Genomic DNA, 12,436 nt, shown 5'->3' on the forward strand with positions numbered 1-12,436 from the left:
GTGTATCAGTCCATTGTACAGTGCCCTGATGTCTGTGTTTTATCTCTGCCTGTCTGCAGCGTCAACTGATGAAGAGGGCGGAGAGGGTGCTGTCGAGCACAGCGGCAGGGATCGCACCACCAGCCGGAGACGCAAAGCCCGGCTCCCCTCCCAGATTGTCATCTTGTTGGGGAGTGAGGAGTCTGGTGCTGCGTCCCAGGCCGCAGCTGCCGAAGGTAGGTCCAAGAGGCGGAGGTCGGAGGTGGACGCCTCGGAAGCAGAAGGGGCAGCTGAGACCCCACAGGGTCCAACAGAGGAAGATGGCACGGAGTCATCCAGGTTGGTACGGGGTTTGGTAGAGGAGGAGGCCACAGAAGGGACACACACAGGGTCTGGAGGTGGGGATTCCACTGGTGCTAGTGGTGCAGTTAAGGGGCAGGGACAGGAGGCAGCACAGGCCGCCACGGAGATGCCTGTGTGCAATCCTGTCCCTGATCCTGTCACTGCATCATCTGGAACCAGCAGGGATGCCTACGTCCAGACCCGTTTACAGGGAGGGGATGAGCACACAACAACTGGCCTTCCTCTCCCTCCGGACATGGCTATCCGGGACCGCGTTGAGCCTGTCCTGGCCGCGATAGCGGTACGTCAACGGGGCATGCAAGGTGACCTGCAGTCTTTTCGTGAAGAGACTGCACGTCATCTCGGATGCCTCTTTGACCACGTTGACCTGCTGGGACGGGTCACCGGTGCTGGATTCCTCCGTGTGCTGGACCTTCTTGCGACCCCCTCCTCACCTGAACCCCCTACACGCCAGTCGTCCTCCATGCCATCTTCCCACCCATGTATCACCTGGGTACCCTGTGGAGCTGCCTCTGACCCAGTGGCCAGGCTGGTGCAGGACACATCCCTGCCACAGTCGGGAGTCGGACATCCAGCAGGGGTGGCCACCACGACAACTGCACCCCAGTCCGAGGAGGACGTGCAGGCAGCAAGAGCCAGGGCACAGGCACAGGCACAGCAGCAGCAGCAACATGGTGGGAGCAATGATGGCTCGGGGCCTTCAACATCGGAGGGGCAGGCATCGGCCAGAAGGCAGGAGGACCCAGGATTCCAAGTGTCTTCCGCGTGGCAGCGGTTGGGCCATGCCATAGATGTGGAGTGGCAGCCGTCAGAAGAATCACGGCTCACAATGGTCAGGGCGGAGAACTCCATGCGGAGGGCACTGAGGCGGGTCGAGTGCCTCGAGGCAATTCGCAGGGAGTTCGAGGTGAACATGTCGTCGTCCCTGCGAATCCTCTGGGCCATGGAAGAGGACCACCTCCAGGACATTGAGTGAGAGTTCGATGATGCCCGGGACATCAAAAAGTGAGCCGTCGGACTAGCCCGCTGCCATTGTAAATAGTTTTTAGAGTTAGGTTTCCTTTTCCTTTTTCTTTGATTTGTGGTGAATGGACTATGCCAGACACATTTGTATATAGTTTTTTTATTAGGTAGTTTATTAGGTAGATTTCATTTCTTTCGTTGGGCTCATGGACCCTTGACAATGGATTGTACATAGTTAGACAATGGATTATTTTGACCTGCTGGGGGACATGAGTGGGGGCCTGCTGGCAGGTGCCCCCGACTGCTGAGGGGTGAGGGTGCTGGGGGACATGAGTGGGACATGAGTGGGGGCCTGCTGACAGGTGCCCCTGACTGCTGGGAGGTGGGGGTACTGGGGGACATGAGCGGGACATGAGTGGGGGCCTGCTGGCAGGTGCTCCTGACTGCTGGGGGGTGGGGGTGCTGGGGGACATGAGTGGGGGCCTGCTGGCAGGTGCCCCTGACTGCTGGGGGGTGAGGGTACTGGGGGACATGAGTGAGGGCCTGCTGGCAGGTACCCCTGACTGCTGGGCGGTGGGGGTGCTGGGGGACATGAGTGGGGGCCTGCTGGCAAGTGCCCCTGACTGCTGGGGGGTGGGGGTGCAAGGGGACATGAGTGGGGGCCTGCTGGCAGGTGCCCCTGACTGCTGGGGGGTGGGGATGCTGGGGGACATGAGTGGGGGCCTGCTGGCAGGTGCCCCTGACTGCTGGGGGGTGGGGGTGCTGAGGGACATGAGTGGGGGCCTGCTGGCAGGTGCCCCTGACTGCTGGCGGGTGGGGGTGCTGAGGGACATGAGTGGGGGCCTGCTGGCAGGTGCCCCTGACTGCTGGGGGGTGGGGGTGCTGGGGGACATGAGTGGGACATGAGTGGGGGCCTGCTGGCAGGTGCCCCTGACTGCTGGGGGGTGGGGGTGCAGGGGGACATGAGTGGGACATGAGTGGGGGCCTGCTGGCAGGTGCCTCTGACTGCTGGTCGGTGGGGGTGCTGGGGGACATGAGTGGGACATGAGTGGGGGCCTGCTGGCAGGTGCCCCTGACTGCTGGGGGGTGGGGGTGCTGGGGGACATGAGTGGGGGCCTGCTGGCAGGTGCCCTTGACTGCTGGGGGGTGAGGGTACTGGGGGACATGAGTGAGGGCCTGCTGGCAGGTACCCCTGACTGCTGGGCGGTGGGGGTGCTGGGGGACATGAGTGGGGGCCTGCTGGCAAGTGCCCCTGACTGCTGGGGGGTGGGGGTGCAAGGGGACATGAGTGGGGGCCTGCTGGCAGGTGCCCCTGACTGCTGGGGGGTGGGGATGCTGGGGGACATGAGTGGGGGCCTGCTGGCAGGTGCCCCTGACTGCTGGGGGGTGGGGGTGCTGAGGGACATGAGTGGGGGCCTGCTGGCAGGTGCCCCTGACTGCTGGCGGGTGGGGGTGCTGAGGGACATGAGTGGGGGCCTGCTGGCAGGTGCCCCTGACTGCTGGGGGGTGGGGGTGCTGGGGGACATGAGTGGGACATGAGTGAGGGCCTGCTGGCAGGTGCCCCTGACTGCTGGGGGGTGGGGGTGCAGGGGGACATGAGTGGGGGCCTGCTGGCAGGTGCCCTTGACTGCTGGGGGGTGGGGTGCTGGGGGAAATGAGTGGGACATGAGTGGGGGCCTGCTGGCAGGTGCCCCTGACTGCTGGGGGGTGGGGGTGCTGGGGGACATGAGTTGGTGGTCACTAGTGCAAGGTGACATGTGGCCTGGCTGGGGGGGCATACCCATGGTGGATGGACTGGCTGCGGCACATGACCAGGGGTGCAGGGTAGTCCCCTGTGGTGTGGGCTGCTTGCAGGGGCCATGGAGGGGGTAGAGGGGACACCTGGGAGGACCTTCAGTGCTAATTCATATGTGGGACACCACGTGCACCCCAATGGAAACACGTGCCCCGCTCTGACAGCGTAATCGCTTGTGAAACTCCGTGCGCACCCCGGTAATACACGTACCCCGCTCGCACTGAGCCAATTGTGTGTGAAACTTCCCGCACCCCCGGAATACACGTACCCCACTCGCACTGGGCCAATCGCGTGTGAAACTTCCCACGCACCCCCGAAATACACATATCCCGCTCGCACTGGGCCAATCACATGCAAAACTTCCCGCAATACACGTACTCCGCTCGCACTGGGCCAATCACGTGTGAAACTTCCCGCGCACCCCAGTAATACACTACCCCACTCGCACAGGGCCTATTGCGTGTGAAACTTCCAGCGCACCCACGAAATACACATAGCCCACTCCAATCGCGTGTGAAACTTTCTGCAAACCCCAGATATACACATACCCTGCTCCAATCGCGTGTGAGACTCCCCGTGCAGTGGGGTACGTGTTTTCGGAGGGGTGCACGGGGAGTTTTACAGGTGTTTTCATGGTTGGGGGCCTGTGCGCCATGTACGGGATTTGTGCGCTGCGTATGGCGCATGGGGAGGGGTTGGGGGCGTAACTGGCGCTGCTGCAGGGTCGCTGCGCCACTCTGCGCCACGGCTGGTTTTGGAAGCTAAAATCCATGAATACGCTGTGCACAAAAATGGATTTTAGCGCACCCGGCTGGTGCAGAAAGTTGCACGCGCACACTGTGCACCAGCCGCGTGCGCCACTTGTGCACTGAATTCTATGAATTACCCTGTACATGTGCATCATGGCATATTGGGTTCCTTTTAAGCAACTACACACTGGCTTATCATCTGCCATCATCATCTGCCACTCCCACAACTGCCACAGAAACATCACCAGGAAGCAACCTGTTCAATGTTTGCCCTGGGGAAGGCACACACAACATCATCCATCCTGACAATATTTTAACACCAATGTTTTCGGATACTTCAAACCAAAAATATGAAAAAAGGCACAAAATAGGTCAAATAATTATCATCTGTTTCAAAGTTTGTTTACATTTCAGCCATTCTGTCAAGCCTGGAATAAGCAGGGAAGATTACAAACTGTGTGACAGCCTGAGAAAGTAGGTTTCCATCCAGTGTGATTAAACCCTCTATGAGCTTCACTGCCTCTTAGAACAGCACAAAGCTATCATTGAGTATTTGATACAACACAGAGGTGAAGCAGGGTAATCAATGAAATTGACCCCAAGGCAATGGGTTCTTGTAAAAAGTTTCAAGCCGCCTGTAGTGCCATTTGAATATTTTACACATGCTGTCAGCAATGAAACCACAACCAACATTGTTGTTCTCTAGTACATGTGCTCAAAGATCAGATCAAGACCATGGAGCGATAAATTACAGAAGAAGAGTACGTTGATGCCCTTGGTCTGGCCAAATCGTTAACAGTATTACTTAGAAACAAATCTCTTGTTCAAAACAAATGCAGTTGAATCGTCAGTGTGCATCCGTACCACAGTTTTAAAATCGTACTAAAATATTTTGGTTTTCTGCTTTTTTCTTAGAGAGTGATATGGCCAAGAATTTCTGCACACAAGGGATAGGTTGAACTTGCAACTTCCCAGGATTGGAACAAGAGCTAAATCCTCGTCTTTCACCTCTAAAAAGAGCAATGCCAGTGGCACCACCACCCGAACCACTGCCACCTCTAATTTTGAAATTCACCAGGTTCTCCAATGTCTCTTCTATCTGTTACCAGTGAGTAGAGCAACATCTTTTCAAGTCTGTCTTTTTCTGCATCAGCTTTCACAGTTCAGTCCTAAACAGATCAACCTATTTGGAAAGGATTAGTCAAATGTAGCTTTTAGACTCCATTTCATGAAGGACAGCAGATAAAATGTTTGAACAATATCTCTTGACAATGAGCTGTTGGCTGTATATGGCCAGCCTCTGCTTTATGCGCTCAGAGTTTGGGACTATTTGACCCCAATGGTGCAAGAAAAAAAGTGAACTTCCTAGGCCATGAAGTGACTGAACATGGGCTAAATCCACAAAAGAAGAAGATAGAGGCCATACAAAGATTAAAAGATCCTAAGAATGTGAAAGGAGTAAAAAGTTTGTTAGGAATGACTTGGTATAACAGAAAATTCATTGAAAATTATGCTGAAATCACTCAACCATTGACTAAACTGCTTAAACTGAATACTCCCTGGATATGGGAAAAAGAGCAGTCTGAGGCAGTAGCTAAATTGAAGGAATGTCTTGTAAAGGCACCATGTTTAGCATATCCCATAAAGGGTAGGGATTTCTTTGTAGAAATAGGGTTCTCTGAACATTGTATGTCAGCAGTGTTATCACAAAAACATGATGTGAATCACAAAACTATTGCATATGCAAGTAAAGCATTTTCCCAAGTTGAAATTAAATTCAATGAATGTGAAAAGGCCCTATTAACCACTGTGTGGGCGTTACAACATTTCCGCCCCATTGTTCAGGGAGAAAAGGTGATTATTGAAACAAATCATCAAACTTTGCAGTTTTTAGAGAGTAAAAGAATTAGGTCAGGTAATCTTGCACAGTCCAGAATCACTTCATGGACGCTGGCATTACAAGGTTTTCCTGTAGAAGTGAGATATGGACAAAATAAAAAGAGCCCAATTGCTCAAGGGTTAGCTGACTTACATGAATGTGCAGCTGAACAAGTATCAAACGAAATGGAAGTGGAACCTAGTTTGCAGGAATTTGAACAATCACCACACAAAGCTTTTGATGAAAAAACATGCAAGGATCTGCCAACTGTATATGTGGATGGTTGTGCGTTTCACATTGAAAATGACAGTAATAAACAATTAGTGTCAGGAATAGGGAATGTCTGGTTGAAATGTGAAGGCGTCCCCAGTGTAGGGATGAAGATAGGAGCAGAAGCAGTCAAGTGGCAGAATTGGCGGCCATTTATAAAGCAAATGCTACTGCAGTTGATCATAAATTCAGTGAAATTGTCCTGGTGAATGATTCTGACTATGCACGAAATAGCTTTGTGGAGTATTTACCTGGCTGGAAAGCGAGAGGCATGGTTACATACAACAAAAAGCCACTTAAACATGGAAAAATGATACAAGCCATGGACAAATTGGTGTCAGAAAATGATTTGACAATATACTGGAGAAAAATTTGTGGACATTTAAAAACACCCGGAGAGGATAAGGAGGGAAATGATAAGGCAGATCACCTGGCTAAAATTGGGGCTGTGATGGGAGAATTGCTACTTATTGAAAATTTACTGGGTGAAATACAGATTGATGCAGTAACACGTTCTAAAACACCAAAGGAGACAGAGCAACCAGTGGTACAATGGAGTTACAATACCCCAGACCAAGATCTGATTGAGGCACAAAAGAATGATCGAATTTTGGGAATCTATTATAACCATTTGATAGATCCTGAACAAAACGCTTTAACAGAAAATGATTGTATGGGAAAAGAAGAGTTGAGGGTGCTATTAAAGAATAAAAAACGAGTTAGACTGCAGGATGGACTCATGATTAGAGAGTCCATAACAGGACAAATACAGTGGGTCGTACCCCTTTCATTCATAGGGCCAATGCTACAACATGCACATGATGCAATAACTGCAGGCCACAGAGGTTCACAAAAAACATTGGAAATACTAAAAGATTATGCTTATTGGCCACATATGTCCCAAGATGTGGAATTATATACTAGCGGGTGTCTAGTATGCGCCCAATTTAAACCTGCTTCACCAATGCATAGAGCCCCATTTATGAAAAGAGGCCTAACTCTCCCATGGTCAGATTTGCAAATAGACTATGTAGGCCCTTTAAAAAGGTCGAGCAGAGGAAACTGTTACATTTTAAGTGTGATATGTTTGATGTCGAAGTGGATTGAATGTATTCCTGCACCAGATTGTAGTGCGCAAACAGCAGCCACATTGCCGGTGAACCATGTGTTCTCAAGGTTTGGGTTGCCACAAAGAATTGAGTCAGACAGAGGAAGTAATTTCACAAGTACTCTAATGAGTAAGGTATGGCAAATACTGTTTGTGAAAAGGAAACTACATATCGCATATCGGGCAGCCTCTTCAGGTGGAGTTGAACGGAGCAATAGGTCTGTTGTGGATATTTTAAAGAAATTCGTGGCAGAAGCAGGTTCCAGCTGGGATTTACATCTACCTTTAGTTTTAATGGCAATAAGATCAACTCCTGCCAAAGCAACAGGTGTTAGCCCCCATGAGGTCTTGACAGGTAGGACAATGGTGTTACCACAACACCTGCTATACAGAACACATGAGCAGACACTTGTGAGTGCATCCACAGTTCATGAGTACATTGATGAACTGAGGAAGCATTTGCAACATGCATTTGCTTTTGTGCAGATAAATCTGGAAAGAGCTGCTGACAGTGCTAAGACATACTATGATAAAAGAACATCAGTGAGAGAATACAGTGTAGGGGATCAGGTGTACAAGTTTCATTTTGGAAAACGTAAACAGAAAAATTCTAAATTTCTAGCAGCCTGGCAGGGGCCATTTCGAATTATAGATAAGGTTTCTCCTGTAGTTTATAAAAATTTAAAGACTGAAGGTGAAACAACAATAGAGCAATTTGTGCACGTAAATCAGATTAAGCCATGCCATCCCAGACATGAGATCAGGCAGCTTGAGCATGTAGAAACAGATAAAGTCCCTTGAATGTAAAAAGGTGGAGTGACTATGTCTAGTCAGGAGACAGTGACAGAGAAGTTAAAAAAATGAAGATGGTTCATTATAAGGGCATATAAACAATGTACTATATGTATATATATATAATATTAAAAAAAATAGAAGCGGAAGTTGCAGAATGAAAATGCATTAAATATTGAATGTTGTTTTATGTATGCTTGTTCTCTATAACTTGTGCTTAATTTCAGAAGGCGAAAGGAAAAAAGGCGAAGTATTTTAGAAGGCGTGTTTTATTTTGGCAAAAGGGAGAAATTAGTATTGTGCTATATACTTAATCTGTTTCTTTTCTATTTGATTTAGAATATTAACATATTTGTACCGGAGGTCACGGCAGACGATGGAGTCCTGGAGCCCAGGTGGACAGATTCCGGGAAAGCCCCAAGGGGGGGGGGACCAAGGCTGCAAAGCTATCAGCATTGAAGATGACACCAACAATGTGTTTAATGATGATGATATTTGGAGGGATCTTCAAGAATTCAGAAGCACAGGTTGTCATTGAACCTGGACCAGCATCTGGTATCGCGGTGGAAGAGGCACCAGGATTCATCATGAGTGATAGAAGGATGGTTTTCCAAAATATCTACATACCATTGAATCCTGAGATTTTGATTGAAAAACATTTGAACAATACCGGAATTAAAATTGAACAGACTAAAGAATAGCTGGAAATAAGAAAAGAGGACGCTAAGCAGTCGATAAGAGATATATTGATGCAATTGGAGAAAACATTTGTGAATTCAGCAGACATAAAGAAAAGGAGAGGAAAAAGAGGTGCGGTGATGCTCGCGATATCATTGGTAATGTCTATAGTTGGAGCCATAATAGGTACCACAATATCAACAACCAATGCTATTTTGGTAGGAACACCGAGTACTAAAGCGCAACAACTGAGTATTGACCTAGAAATAATACAAAAAACATTAGATGGGATTAGAGGGGGACTGGATGAACAAGTAAGATTCATAAATGAAACTGCAATCATTCTAAATGAACATGCGGATGTGATGCAACGGGCAACGAAGCTTATTATTAAACATGACAGAACTTTAAATGAAATATTGAACATAATGAGTCCTGTTGATAGACTATTAACGAATTATATGAGAGAAGTTCAAACTGCAGTTTCACAATTAATTCAAGGACATGTCCCCTTGTATTTTGTTTCGCAGGATATTGTTCATCAAATGATAGAAAGATTGACCAGGAGGGAAATTGATGTGGTACAGGTAAAAATTGCATTTGAAATGGGTAATGCGATGCCATTATATGTGGACCCGGAAAGGTTGGAAATTGAATTTCACTATGCATACCATATGTAGCTCCTGAACTTATTTAACAAACGAAGTGGGTACACAACGTGGGATTTTGGCAAGAGGACAAATTTATTAAGATTAAGACTCCAGAAGTGGTGGCATTTCAGTCATGGGAGCCCGAAGTTTATTTAATACCAAATTTGGAAACATGTGTCAAATTTAAAGAACACAATTATATGTGCCCAGGTAAACCGTTTGTTCCTGATGCCACAGATGCTATTTGTGGTTTGAAATGTGGCCCAAGTATATCAGAAGGATGTGAGGTGATTATTAGCAATATGGGGAGTGAAGAACTGGCACAGGCTAAGATGGTCAGAGGTAAATGGTTGGTCAGCACCTGCTTAAAGAACATAACAGTAGTACATTTGAACCATGGAACATATGTGGTTAAACAGGTCAAATATAATGTTTTTTATTTACAGGTTCCAAAGGATACAATTGTGTCAATTGGAGGGTTAACATTGTTTCATGTAACAAACGATATTTGGGAAAGCCAAGTGGAAAATATCGATTATTTTCAAAGGGACACTTTTCCAATAGATCCAGATGTGGAGTTTTTATTGAATCACAAAGAAAAACATGTTATAAAAATGAATCTGAGAACAAACAATATTACAGTTAGTAATCTGGGGATAATAGAAGTGGAAAGATGTAATTGGGGAACCTGGGGGGAACGCTCAATAGTGGGTTTGGCTGTCCTGGTGCTAATCATGGGTTGTTGGTTGATTGCGCTATCAGTAAAAATGAAAATGTTGCTGATTTTGGTAGCTATTTTAGGAAGAGAAAGATATCCCAATACACATGCATTTTAAAAGAAGGATGGGGGCAAACTTGTTTTTTAAAAATTGGCTTGGATCGTAGCCAAGTTCTTAAAAAAAAAGGAGGGTATGTAAGGTTATTTAGCGTGTTACAACACAGAGTACAGCACAGAGTACAGCACTACTGCACAGGATCAATGTGTAGCAAGTTTTTTTATGCAGTACCACTGCATGGGTTTGGTGCATTGCTATGATGCAATTGTTTCAAGCTATGTGTTGCCAGTGTAACATGGACATATAAGTGAGGGCAGGTTATTCAGTCAAAAACGATTTTTACATATAAAATGCAAATCATTTTTTTCACAGTTAAAGGCACACATTTGTACATTCAAAATGCGCACTATTTTTCACCTGAAATGCCTATGTTGCAAGAGACACATTTGAAAATTAATAAACTAACTAACTAACTAACAACTAACCTGATCATAACCCACTAATAATAATGTGTTCTCCACTGCAAAAATGAGGCAGACTCTGAAAGTCATTATTTAACCCTTTAAGTGCCATGGGTATTTCTCCCCAGTGCCAGGGCCTTTTTTGGTGATTTTGGTATGTGGCCATTCAATGGCTTGTAACTTTTTTGTTACATGAGATATCTCGGCCAAATTTGGCTCCTTTTTTTCCCACATGTAGGCAGTCGTAACACCACCCAGGAATCCCAGGTTGCTGTAGGGGGGTGAGAGAAAACAAGGAAAACGTGCGAAAATTTTGGGTTTTTTCAAAAAATGCCAATAAAATGATGTGCAAAGAAGCCTGTGGTTTTTTCCTTGTAGGAGCTAGGAACAAATGGTTTGCTGTGATGAGTTCCCCAATTTCGTGGCTTTCAGGAACAGGTTGAGTGGAAATGGAAAAAAAATATTTTGATGTGGTTATCAACCGTTTTGTGAGAGGTAGGTGATTTTTGCCATTTTTGCCAATTGGACATGCATGGACGGAATGGAAGAAAAGGGCAGGAAGGCCAAATTGGAGGACAGAAAGGCATATATTTCTGTAAAGTAGACAAAATTCCAAGTTTAGAAAGGGGTGATTTGCATAGGTCAGGCAACAACTAGGTAGGGGAAACTGCCATCGAATGGGGGAAAAGCGGGAAAATGACTGAAAAAAAGGTATGTGTTGGACATGGTTGGCTTGGTACGGCAATGGCTTCTATGAATTTTGAGAAAAGCAATGCTCCGCTACATTCCCCCGACTCTTGCAGTTAGGAGAGCATACAATTTTTGTAGTGTTTTTACAAAACAAGCAATACCACAAGCCAAACACTGAGCCATGGTACACAGGAGTTTTACGCTGACGGCCGGACCAGACGCACTTAGCATGTGTAAATTGGGAAAACCAATGTGGTGAGGAACGGCAGCCATACATTTTTTGAAAGAGCACAGGCAGACCTTTTCAAGGGTAGGTGTCTTGTGCAGGTTACAAAAGTGTATGGTGGCTAAAGCAGCGACTAAATGTAGGTCACATTTGGGAAAAGAAAGGGTTGTGAGACAAAACCACACAAACACAACACATTGCCTACCGTCCCGCGTTTCCACAGGTGTCCCGATGAAAACGGTACCCCACATGTGTGGGTGCACCTACCTGGCCGCCAAGGGGAAAGCCTAAAACACAAGTAACCCCAAGTCTGTTTTCAGAGCGAAATCTCAGACATTCTGCCGACCGGCACAACTTACAGATATGGGCCTCGGGTGTCCAAGCCACCGAGGAAAATGGGGAACCCCATGCATTTCCGAAAAGAGGACACCCGTGGGAATCCGCAGAGGTATGATTTGCGCACATCGCCCCAGAATTTATTACCCAGACAGCCCTGCAAAGTCCGAAATGTGGGGAAAAAAACGCTTTTTCCGCACATTTTGCTCGATACACCTATCGAAACACGCCCCCAACAACACATGGCCTACCGTCACGCGTTCCCAAAGGTGTCCCGATGAAAACGGTACCTCACATGTGTGGGTGCACCTGCCTGGCCGCCAAGGGGAAAGCCTAAAACACAAGTAACCCCAAGTCTGTTTTCAGAGCGAAATCTCAGACATTCTGCCGACCGGCACAACGTACAGAAATGGCCCTCGGGTGTCCAAGCCACCGAGGAAAACAGGGAAGCCCATGCATTTCCGAAAAGAGGACACCCGTTGGAATACGCAGAGGTATGATTTGCGCACATCGCCCCAGATTTTATTACCCAGATAGCCCTGCAAAGTCCGAAATGTCGGGAAAAAAACGCTTTTTCCTCACATTTCGCTCGACCCACCCATCGAAACACGCCCCCAACAACACATGGCCTACTGTCACGCGTTCCCACAGGTGTCCCAATGAAAACGGTACCTCACATGTGTGGGTGCACCTACCTGGCCGCCAAGGGGAAAGCCTAAAA

Source organism: Ambystoma mexicanum, chromosome 3q (genome assembly GCF_040938575.1).
Source record: "Ambystoma mexicanum isolate Mex_15411 chromosome 3q, UKY_AmexF1_1, whole genome shotgun sequence".
Lineage (NCBI taxonomy): Eukaryota > Metazoa > Chordata > Amphibia > Caudata > Ambystomatidae > Ambystoma > Ambystoma mexicanum.